The sequence below is a fragment of the Pipistrellus hanaki genome (assembly GCF_964339955.1).
Source record: "Pipistrellus hanaki genome assembly, chromosome: X".
NCBI classification, from domain to species: Eukaryota; Metazoa; Chordata; class Mammalia; order Chiroptera; family Vespertilionidae; genus Pipistrellus; species Pipistrellus hanaki.
Window position 1 is genome coordinate 556,834 of NC_140524.1, and position 12,399 is coordinate 569,232.

The 12,399-nt window shown below is 39.3% G+C and overlaps 1 long non-coding RNA gene across 3 annotated transcripts in view; it reads right to left on the reverse strand.

Moving 5' to 3' along the window:
* LOC311615613 overlaps positions 1–12,399 on the reverse strand; it is a 72,954-nt gene that overhangs the window by 31,020 nt on the left and 29,535 nt on the right. The window contains exon 3 of one of the 3 annotated variants that reach the window (XR_014793775.1): positions 7,817–7,941. The exons of the other annotated variants lie outside the window; for them this stretch is intronic. This is a non-coding gene — a long non-coding RNA (uncharacterized lncRNA). Of the gene's footprint in view, positions 1–7,816; positions 7,942–12,399 lie in introns of those variants that run through there. 3 annotated transcript variants of the gene reach the window in all.

The window sequence follows — 12,399 nt, forward strand, 5'->3', positions numbered from 1 at the left end:
AAACATACAAGGGAAAAGAATTATAAATAAATGTGTAAAAGGCTGGTAGTATGAAGCAAGTCACAGTGAACACAAACTGCTGATGATTTCTAGTTCTAAGAGAAAGATTTTCCTCTTTCCCCTTTTCCCTCCTCCCTTCTACTTTCCCCTCCTCCCTTTCCCCTTCCTTTATCCATTTTTCTCCTTTCTTCCCATCTTCCTTCCTCCTCTACCCCTCTCTTTTATCAAGCAATTCATAAAACCAAGCAAGAGTTTATTAAGCATCTCTTAGTCCCAGGGATATGGGAAGTACCATCCATACTGAGACCAGAGCTACAGAGATATCTGCCCTTGGTACATGTCCCAAAGTCCTGAGCCTGTTTACAGGCCCCACACTATTTCTATAGCCAGTATGCATTCCTCTAGGCCTGAAGGGTGGCCAGGTGTCAATGCTTGGAGGGAAAAAGCAGAGAGGTCTGTGGAAAAAGCTTGGTAATGAGGCTGAAATATCCATATCTATGTGTCCATGGTAACTCAGTACAGATAGACATTCAGGTGGGGGGGAAAGGAGAATGTCTGAGTGCTGAATCTATGCTCCTCCAATGAGCCCCCAAATTCTAAAATCACATGATAGAAGGAGAGAAGCTTTTTAATTTAAACTTTTGGTAGTTTAATATATAATTTTCAAACATTCAGACACATGACATGTGGGCTTCCATTTGTACTCTTGGCTCAGTCCTGCAGATGTTGGAGAGAACCTGCTAGTGGTGTGGTGAGGGGTCTTTGAGGTTTTCCAGCACCACATGCCTTCCTTATCTTCCGGAAATACAAAGTTAGAGCAGTGCATCTGCCTAGCTGTCTCCCTAAAGCAGTATTTCTTTGTGAGATTGCAGACTATTCCTAAACCTTGAATCCTTCTATTTAGGAAAATTTTCTTCAGGATTTTCTTATAGGAGCTATTTGTCCATTCTTTTATTAAGTCTTCTTCTGGCCACTTTTTAATTGCTCTCTCTCTCTCCTCTCTCCATGACATCTTTATCTGATAATGAAATCCGGCATTTGTTCATTACAATTCTTTAGAAAACAAAACAAAATAATTAGAACAAATTAATTAAAAATAAATATTTAATTAACCTGTTTATATATAGCAGAGATAGCCTAGGCATCATCATCATTATCACCACACACACAAGAGTCAGTTACAGAATTAATAAGCTTTGGGGACTGCAGGAAGCAAACTCCATATTTCAGCAATTTTAAGATACCCCTCCCAACCCATGAAGTAAGGGTGCCTCATATAGCCAATTGGATAACAACTGGCTATATGTGTGGTTGGCAACTTTATTTTCCTTCTCAGGATGTCTCAGAAGATAACTCTGCATCGGCTGCTGACAGTGTCTTAGATTCAATGAGATTTCATCTATTTAGACTCAAGCTCATAATAGAAGCAAAATTTTTCTCTAAGCACATGCCCAATGCAGGACATAGAACACAGTTCCTCCAACTTAGTACCCAGCATCTTGGGCCCCATCCATAAAATTCTTATTTGCTAAGGGCAAGGTCCAAAGATCTGATTTTAAGCAAAGACTTTAGTAATTCTGATGGTTAGTGGATTACACTTGGGGAAATCTTGGCATAAAAAGAAGCTGGTCTAATAGTCCCTATGTGGCCTACTTCTGTTTATATACCAGGTCATGTCTGTCAACTAGCTGGTGATTCACAAGTGGCTTTGAACTCATGAAATCCTCTGCATTCAATTTAACAAATATTTATTAAGAATCAGCTCTGAATGGAGAAATATAATGGGCACCTACCAAATTATAAGACATAGAGAGTTTGGACACCTATTCTTTTTATTTACATTAAGTCAGGGCTGTAATCAATATAACTTTGGAATATCTATTTTGTTTGTATGTAGAGTCCTATGTTTGAGAGAAAATAGGCACAAAACACAATATAGATGAATTATGCAATATTGATTAGTTAAGCACTATGTATTGAATATATCTATAGTCACAAAATAAAACATTCTAACAATTCTAACTGCAATTACAATAAATATATGTTAATTAAGAAAACCCCATCAATTTAAAAATCAGTGGAAAAAAATTAAGCCACCAAAAATGAAACTTTGAGCTCATGTGAAATAATTTTTAAAAGACTTGTAAGGAGCTGCCTGTTAGTAAGACAAAGTATTTATAGCTATAATTATGTGAAATTGGGGAAAATATCCATTTAGGCTGTATTATGTGAAAAAAAGGAAAACTTTTATTTTTTTTCTAGCCTGGAATTACCCAATTACCTGATTATCTGTGTTGTTCCCAGAATTCAGGATAATTGTTTGAACTTTGCCCTCTTTAATATAGCTTGGGTATGGAATTAGCGATGTAAGCAATATTGTTTTTATGAATTTTCATGCTTAGCTTATGAGATTTAGCACACTGGTTGACATCCTTGGACAAAGCATATAAATCCACCTGGACACTGTTTTCAAAGTTTCTCTTCCACAGTTCATTGTGAAAGCTATGAGCCTCTGAGGAAGAGTTTTGTTAATTAAATGGCTTTTAGGCATAACGTTTAATGAGACTGCTTTTAAGATATATTTGGGGAATTAATGGAATATCTATTTCCTTTTACACTGTCCTCCACCTCACACACACACACACACACACACACACACACACACACTCCCTTACTACCATCTTAGAAAATAAATAACACAACAAAGCTGTATTTGTGATATATTATCAAACTGAAGCTAATGATTAAACTAAGTGCTGCCTCTCTAAGAAGTAACTCAACCTTGTGGTGTGTAAATGGTGTGGAGGAGTGTGATTTGGGATTGGGAGAAGGTACAATCAAAAGTCAACAAAAATAAAAATTTTCTCCCTCCACTTTATACACTCTTGTTTTCCCAGGCTTGTATTGTATGCGTGTGTGCATGCACATACCCACACTCCCTTCCTCCCAACACACAAATTTCCAGTGCAAGAATTCTCTCTATAGTAAGCTTTGTTGATGGCCATTCAGACACTGCTTAAATGCTTCCAATGATGGGAATCTCATTCTCTTGGGAGGTTGCCCATTGTAGTCTACAGTACAAATATCCAGATACCTACTTGTAGGCAATAAATTTAATGTTGTGAGTTAAGCCAACCCAGCCCTTCTGAGGACCACAGATCTGAACTAAAAAGGCTTTTGCCTTTAAAATGAAATGGTGAACCTACCTGTTCTCCAGGTCTATCATTCTTTAACCTCAAATAGCTGTTAATTATCAGGGAATCTAAAGCTATGATCTTTGTATGTTTATTTTATTTTTTTAAAACATATAGTTTATTGATTTTGTACAGAGAGGAAGGGAGAGAGATAGAGAGTTAGAAACATCAATGAGAGAGAGTCATCGATCAGCTGCCTCTTGCACACCCCCCACCGGGATATGCACCAAGGTACATGCCCTTGACCGGAATCGAACCTGGGACCCTTCAGTCCCCAAGCTGACGCTCTACCCATTGAGCCAAAGTGGTTTTGGCTCTTTGTATGTTTAATGTAAACAATTCTATTGTGCTTCAAATTCTGTTACAACCATATTTGCTTCTTTGTCTTTGCTGAAAATGATGTTCTCTTGGTATTTCTTTGGGTTTAACTACGCTAGGTAGAATATCTTTAAGCAACTCTGAATAAAGGGATGCATTTTCAAATGAAGGCAGGTGAAGTATGAGTCATACAAAAATATTTGAGTTGGATTTTCTCTGAGAGACTATAATACCTATTTGCGATGTTTTATGTTTATCTATTATACAGAAAACTTGATACTTTATTGGCTTGTTTGAGACATAATTATTCCTCTTTCACCTTTGTCTTGGTAGGGAGGGGCTTAACTCTGGGTTTTTGTTTGCCAGACTAACTACTAACTTGCAGTGTGACTGTGGACAAGTCACTTACTTCTCTGGGCCTCAGTTTCCTCTTCTGTAAAATAAAAATGACTGTGCCTTGCCTCTCTTGGCACATTATTGTGGAGATTAGACAAAATAATGTGAGATAAAACACTCTGTATGGAGAACTCCTTGTCATAATTATGCTTTGTATATGCACTTAAAAGCTTATCCTATATAATAAAACCCTATAATATGCAAATCAAAAAGCAGAACAACTGGTTGCTATGATATGCACTGACCACCAGGGGGAAGATGCTCAATGCAGGAGCTACCCCCTGGTGGTCAGTGTGCTCCAACAGGGGAAGCGCTGCTTAGCCAGAAGCTGAGGGCTCGGGGATGGTGAGTTCAGTGGGGGTGGCAGGAGCCTTTCCGGCCTATGCAGCAATCGCTAAGGACCCCTCAGAGGATGTCTGACTGCTGGTTTAGGCCAGCTCCCTGGGGGGCAGGGGTGTCCTGGACTGCAAGCAGGCATGTTTTGAGATTTTTATTGAAATATAGTACTCATACAGGAAGTGCACAAATTATAAATGTATAATTTGATGGATTTGCAAAAGTCAACACATCCATGAATCCAGCACTCAGATCATGAAACATTCTATTGTAGAAGACCCCCCAGACCCCCTCCTAGTCACCTCTCCCACCAAAGGTAACCCACTCTTTTGTCTTATAACAATAGATCAGTTCTGTCCATCTTTGAACTTAATATACAGTAGTCCCCCATACCTATGTTTTCCCTTTCCACAGTTTCAATTACCTGTGGCAAACACATTCTTAAAATATTAAATGGAAAATTTTTAAAATGAACAATTTATAAGTTTTAAATTATGTGTTGTTCTGAGTAGCATGGTGAAATCTCCCACTGTCTCTGTGCATCCCAGCCACTATGTGAATAATCTCTTTGTTCAGTGCATCCACACTGTATGCACTACCAACTTGTTAGATATCTGACAATACTGCATTGTCACAGTATTGCAGTGCTTGTGTTCAAGTAACTCTTATTTTGCTTAGTAATGGCCTCAAAACACACATGTAGTGATGCTGGCAATTTTAATATGCCAAGCAGAAGCTGTAAAGTATATGCATTCATAGGGGAAAATATTCTATTGGAGGTTTTGGTACTATCCACTAAGGGTCTTGGACCATGTCCCACAAGGATAAGGGGGGACTACTACAATTGGAATATTGTAGTATATACTCTTTTGAGCCTGGCTTTCTTGATTCAACAACATGTTTGTGAAGTAAATCAATATTTTTATATATAGTTATAGTTCAATTATTACCATTTCCATGTAACCATACATTGTTTGCATCTACCGCAGTTTATTTTTACTTTCTACTTTTCATGGGCATTTGGGTAGTTTGCAGTTTTTTTCTATTCCAACATGCTTTAAACATGTCTTTTGATGAACTTATGCATCTATTTCTACTGGGTATATTCCTAGAAATGGAATTTCTGGTTTGTGTATATCCCATGTTAGTAAATGCTTCTAACAGTTTTCCAAGTGGTTGCACCAATTCACACTCATATTAGCAGTGCAGAAGAGGTCTGGCATCTGTCATTTTACACTATCCTTCTGAAACCCCCTGTCTTGGGTAACTTTCAACTACCACCACTGTGACTATCTGAAAGTGTTCTGTGAGGGGATTTCACTTTAAAAGTGTGTATTCTGGAACTGTCTTTGCTATTCTCTTAAGTAGCATACTTTCTGTAGCCACAGCACTGCAGACTGCTTAACATCTGCTCAAATATGAAATTAATCTTTACGTAATGCTTGCTGGATAGGAGGGGGTGCAACTAGAGGAAACCATTCTGGTTATTGAGATTTGTTTTGGGGAATTATAGACTCAGAATGTCCCCGATTCCCTGGATATTGAAGCTTATAGAAGGAATGAGTGAGAACTAAATATGCTTTCTGAGAAGGAACATAAACAAATGTTAAAGAGCATTAAGAGAATCAGTAAGAGTTATAATTGTGGTTGGATTATGCGGGTTCAAATCCTGGCTCCATTAATTATTGTGTGATATTTATTACATAAATTATTTAACAACTCTGTGCCTCAGTTGCCTCAGCTACCGAGTGGAGATATTTGTAATATCCATTCACAGGAGTAGATTTATGACATATTCGTGAAACACTTAGAACTCCTGGCATGTGGAAATAGCTATAAAAGTGTTAACTGTACTAGTGCCTATCTGAAGTCTTGAACCCTAGAATCAGTGCCTGAGAGGAGAGTCTTATTCAAGTTTAATTGAAGGAGTATTCTCAGGAGAGAGGAAGAGAGGGAAGCAGGACAGAGCGGGGTTGGCGGGGGTGGGGGTGGGGGAGTGGAGCCTAGCAAGGATGTTGTCCAGTTGGAGTCTAGCTTTAGCCTAAACCTATGGAGACTCTTAGGGCAAAAATTGCACCAGAGTTGTCACACCTTGAAGCAAGGGGTTGGCTTTTTATACTTCTATTTCTGTCAGTCATTGGTTATGGACTGCCAGGGACAGAGCACTCTTGGAATGGAGACTCCACTCCTGTGAGCTGAGGCCAATCCTCCAGAGAAGGGGATAGCTGTGAGCTCTTTGCAGCCAACAGTTCACAACAGCTGTCTATTATTCCTAACTAGGCTTTTATTTGTAGTCAAGTCAGAAGAATCACAAGACCAGTGATAAAGAAAGACTTTTAGAGGAAAAGAAGGTAGCTTTCTGGACTTTTTATAGGGAGTAGGGTGTCAGGAACAAGATGTCCTCATGTGTTCATGAGCCATAGAAGTCTATTCCTGAGTGATGCACATGTGAATGTATAACTCCCCCATTAGTAGTTGTCTTGGTTCAAGCTTTAAGTATTAAGGCTCTTCATGTAATCTTGTTCTTTCCACTCAGCTGGCCCCTGCTTAGTGCTGTTTCTTAGGACATTTACCTTTCTAGACCACCACTTTTAATGTAAGTTTTTTTTTTTCTGCTTATGGTTATCCATCTGTTTTCCTGTGGGAGAAATGAAAAGAAATTACAGGAGGCATCATCTATTTGAGGCTCACTGGATCTGTGGGGCTTCATAGTGAAATGCCACCATACAACCAGCTCATAACTTAATCAGCATTTAGGTAATCTGCCCCTCTCTGTGGGAGATGGAAGCAAGTCAGCTCTGCAGATGAGTGTTTGGTTTCTAGGAGGTAGCTCTGCCAGCCATGGCTCTCTCAGCAGCCAGATTTCCACTCACACCAGACAACATTATAGCAAGATGAGTCACTGTGTGGACAAATAGGAAGCAGCTTACTTTCCTGACTCTGCACCTGGGGAATGCACAGGGATCCTGTGAATACCCTTGGGTTAATGGGGTGAGGTATTAATGTATCTGAAAGAGTCAATTTCACACTAGTGTGTTTTCTAAATTCAATCCAATAAATTGGGAGATATGCTACTCAGCCTGCCTGGAAGGTCAAATCTCATAAATGAAAATAGGATGTACAGTAACACTAAGCTAAAATCAGACACAGGTATCATTTCTAAGTATTTGCTTGTTGAATAGCAAGTAGTTCATTCATTCATTCATTCATTCATTCATTCATTCAACTTGTATTCAGCAAGTATCCTCTGTTTGCCTATTTCTGTGCTCCATAATGGACCTATCAAGGATTCAGCGACAAAATAAATAGCTGTAATTGTGATGAGTGCTAAAAGGCCAAACTCAGCAGAAATGGGAGGTCTAGCACATGCTCACCACTACCAGGAACAGAGTTGGGAAGTTTTTCTAGCAGAAGGATTGCTGCTTTTGACACACACGAAGCCTGTGCACTAAACAGAAGGCTAAAGCCTAAAACAAAATTAGATTTTGCATTCCAATGCTATGTATACAATGAATGACCACACAAATGCCTGACAGTTTGTTCACATATTTATTTGACAAATATCTGAACACCTTCAGGATGCACCAACTGGACTAATTTCTGATTCTTCAAGATTATTTTCATAATCTGTGTAGTGACTGCTCTGCTCAGATATACCAGAAGACCAGCTGGGTAGGTGAGAGGTTAAAAGGAAAGCCTAATGGAAAAATAAAATGATTTCATCAAGAAAAAATGCTAATTGTGGTTCCTAAGCCTTTCCCCAAGGACATTTTAACACCAAGTAGTGAATTTTCATGTGATACGCGGGAGATTTTGTTTATGTCTTTACCCCTGAGGAACAACAGAAGAGCTACCCAATGTTCCGTGTGATTATGGGTCACTATGTGACTCAGTGGTCAAAACAAAACCCATGGGACCTGACTACTAAGGCCTGTGCTTCACAATCAGTTACAACTTCCTCATTTCTTTTTATGGCTGGAGAATTTGGCTCTTTATAATTGCATTAAATGAAGTCAGTGCAGTCATCTGTTCAGTATATGGAGGAAGAATAGATCAGTTAGGCACAGCAGCAGCAAGAACTACTATAGCTACAACAATAGTGATAAGAATAGCATATCAGGAGTAATAGTAACAGTAATAGTAGGAATAGGAGCAGTAACAATTTTTTTGTAGGTGTCAAGAACTGTATTTAGCACTTGTCTGGATTATCTCATTTAATTCTCTCAATAGTTCCAGAATTAGTTTCTAGTATTATTCTCAATAGAGATAAACTAACTTGCACAGGGTCACAAGTTTAAGTGGCAGAAACCTTGTGTCAAGGTTTCTCTAAATGTAAAACCCATTATCTTAATTATTTTGTTTGATTATCTCTCAAAAAAGTGGGCTTTGACCTAAAAGAAAAATAAAAGTGTCAGTTAAAGCTCTATTACTGTGATGAGGCTATTTAAAAATTTTATCCTTTGATTTTCTTCTCTGAAAAATGCACACAGCCCAGAAGGGTGGTGAGAATTAAGTGGATTAATTAATTTAAAGTATCTGGCACACAGTAGGCACTCAGTAAATGAGAGTTCCCTTTCTCCCTGCAAAAGCCACTTGTATCTCTTTGCAAAATGGAAATCAAGGGAGCATTAGCTCAAATTAAAGCTTTCCAGAGGTCTGAACCTAACACTGCCTGGGTTTTCTCAGTCCAGGAAATAGGCTAGCAAATATCTTCAGCTAGGTGCCGACTCCTGAGTTAGCTCCGATCCCTGCCAGGTAATGGTGGCAGCTGGGAATACTTCTGTTAAATGGAATAACTGATGTGGAAACACAAGCAAGTTCATTGCCATCTGAAGATTTGGTCCATAACCATGTGTTTTTCTAGTTACTCTGAGAGAAGAATGCTAAAATACTAGAGCTGTAGGCCAATGAACATTTTCATTTTTGATAATAGAGCTCCTGACAGTTTGAGATGCCTTTCCCTGATGCCTTGTTGAAGCTTCCAGAGAGTGAGCTCAGTGTGACTTCTCATTTGTTGTTTTATGATTGGGCATTGAGTCACATTCCCACCCCCAACCCCTATAACACTCCCCAGTTGGACTTCCTGCCAGCTTTCCAAACCAGGGAACAGTCATATTCCCTGCTGAGAGCTTCCTGTAACAGAGGCTGCTTGAGGAGTGCTAGCTCAAGGCCTGCATTTAAGTCCTGGCTCTACCTCAGGCTGTGTAAAATGTTCTCAAATCAGTCTTGTCAATTGTATTTAGTCTTTTCATGTATCTGTCCAATTTTCCCAGCACCATTTATTGAACAGACTATATTTTCTCCATTGTATGCTCCTGCCTCCTTTGTCAAATATTAATTGAGTGTAATGGTTTGGGCTGATTTCTGGTGTCTCTTCTGTTCCATTGATCTATATGCCTGTTCTTGTGTCAGTACCAGGCTGTTTTGATTACAGGGGCTTTGTAGTATAACTTGGAATCTAGTATTGTGATTCCTCCTACTTTTTCTTTCTCAAGATTGCTGTGGCTATTTGGGATTTTTGGTTTCATATAAATTTTTGAAGTGTTTGTTCTAGTTCTGTGAAATATGGTGTTGGTATTTTAATAGGGATTGTGTTGAATATATTCATTGCTTTGGGTAGTATAGATATTTTAATGATGTTAATTTTTTCCAAATCCATGAACACAGTTGTGCCATGTGCAACATGGCCAAGGGTAAACCTGAGGGGTGGTGGTGAAGGATTAAAGCAGACAAGAGAATAAAGCTGGGGCTAGGTGGGGCACTTCTCTTGGATGGAGGGACAGTCCCACAGCCTGAAGGCTGTGTATTTATTTTGTAGGCAGATCCCACGAGGCAAAGTAAGGGCATGGTCAAGATGTTTACAATGTTCTGGCAGGGTTTCGAATCTACTCAATTACATGCACCTGAGCTCCATCAACTTTTTTTTTTTTTTCAGCAGCACTAGGTGCACCTCCCACAGCCTACCTCACTTAGCCATCTGGGACCACAGGTTCAGACCATAAGGTCAAGCTTACAACTACAGCCTTTGGCAATAATTGTGCTGGGAGGGCTTTGCCACTAGAGAACCATGCCCTCTCATTAGTCCGAGGCTTAAACCTCTCCAAACGCTGTAGCTGCTCTCTACACACATTATATTCTTCCACTTGTTTATATCTTCCTCTATCTTTTTTTAAATGTCTTATAGTTTTCTGAGTACAAATCTTTTACCTTCATACTTAAGTTTATTGCTAAATATTTTCAGTTTTTGTTTCAATGGTAAATGGGATTGATTGTTTAGTTTCTCTTTCTGAGAGATCATTATTGGTGTATAAAAAAAGCCATTGATTTCTGGGTGTTAATATTGTATCCTGTTACAGTGCCAAATTTATTTATCAAATCTAGTAGCCACTTCTGACTTTGCAGAGCTTCTCTATTGTACATATTGTTCTTTGTTTGGTCTTTATTATTTCTCTTCTACTTTATTTGAATTTAAGTTGCAGTATTTTCTCTTCTTGAGATAATTACTGAGGTCACTCACTTTTAATTTTAATTCATAGTTTATTAATTTGATTTTATAAAATTTCCTGTAAGCATAGCTTTAGCTGCATTCCACAAGTTTTGCTGTGCTATATTTATCATTATCAGTCAGTTCAAAGAACTTTCAGGTTTTACTGTGATTTCACTTTTTGGTTATTTAGAAGTATGATATTTAATTTCTAAATATTTTACAATCCTCTAGTTATATATATATTTTAATTGGTTTCTATATTAATCAACTGTGGTCATAGAACATTTTCTAAGTGATTTCAAGTTTTTGAAATTTATGGCTTTAATTTTGATAAATTTTATGCACACTTCAAATATACATGTGTGTGAATTTTGTTATTTGTGTGGTTAAAATCTTCCATATTATTTCAGATTTTTTGTCTGTTTTTTTATTATAAATTTTGAAGGGAAATAAGAAATTTATAATAATACTCCAATTCTCAGAATAAAGTATATACATGGAGTGGCCAGATTATTATGATCTCTGAACGCATAATAATCCGGCCACTCAGTATATATCCTATATAATAAAAGGCTAATATGCAAATTGTCCCCTCAACCAGGAGTTCATCCAGCAGGCAGGCCAGCCAACTGATAATGTCTCCTCCCCCTGGCCAGGCTGGCTGGACCCCACCCATGCACGAATTCATGCATCAGGCCTCTAATATATACAATATATACTGAGTGGCCAGATTATTATGCATTCAGAGATCAAATAATATGGCCACTCAGTGTATATACCTAGATTTTCATTCCTTGGAATTATTTTCCATCCTTGGAATTATTTTAGACAATTCCCTGAGAGATGTGTGTTTGGAAAATGGTAGTATATAAAATTGCTGATAGCCTTGGACTTTCAGCAATAAGGCAATTATATTAAAATTCTCCATCACGATTGTGAATATATCTGTTTCCTCTTTATTTCAGGCAACTTTTGCTTTGTATTTTGAGGCTATCTATCTACATATAACCCTAATATGCAAATAGACCGAGTGATGGAACAACCGAACAACTGGTCACTATGACGTGTGCTGACCACCAGGGGGTGCGTGTGGACCATAGAAGGCATCAGCATCAGGTGGCAGAGAGTGGAACATGGCAGGCATTGGGCATGGCGGGATGGTGGAGCAGGTGAGTGGTGATGCCAGACCGAGGTGGGGTGCAGGTCGCTGTCATTGGGCAAGCTTCTGGTGGTTACTGAAAATTCTTTGCTCCTGAATGCTACGGTCCTGCCCAGCACTCATACCTGCTGCTGGTGCTGGCCCCACTTGCACCTGCTGCCAGTGCCTGGCACCAGGCCTGATCACTTGGTGCCATCAGCAGGTACAATTGGTGGCTGCCAGCCCTGAATGCCCCTGAGGGCTTCTCCACCTTCCCCTGCTCCCAAGGAACAATTGGGGTCAGCAGCCACTGCTTGCACCCACGGATGGCACTGGCTCCAGTTGCACCTGCTGCTGGTGCTGGCCCCAATTGCTCTGTATCATCAGCAGGTCTGAGCGGGGCCAGTACCATCAGTGTGTGTGAGTGACAGTGGCAGGAACAGGGCTGCTAGCAGACAGGGGACTGGGGGGCATGGTGAGAAGAGCCAGGCAAAAGTGTGGAGGATGGGTTGAGACCCACCCCTGTGCCC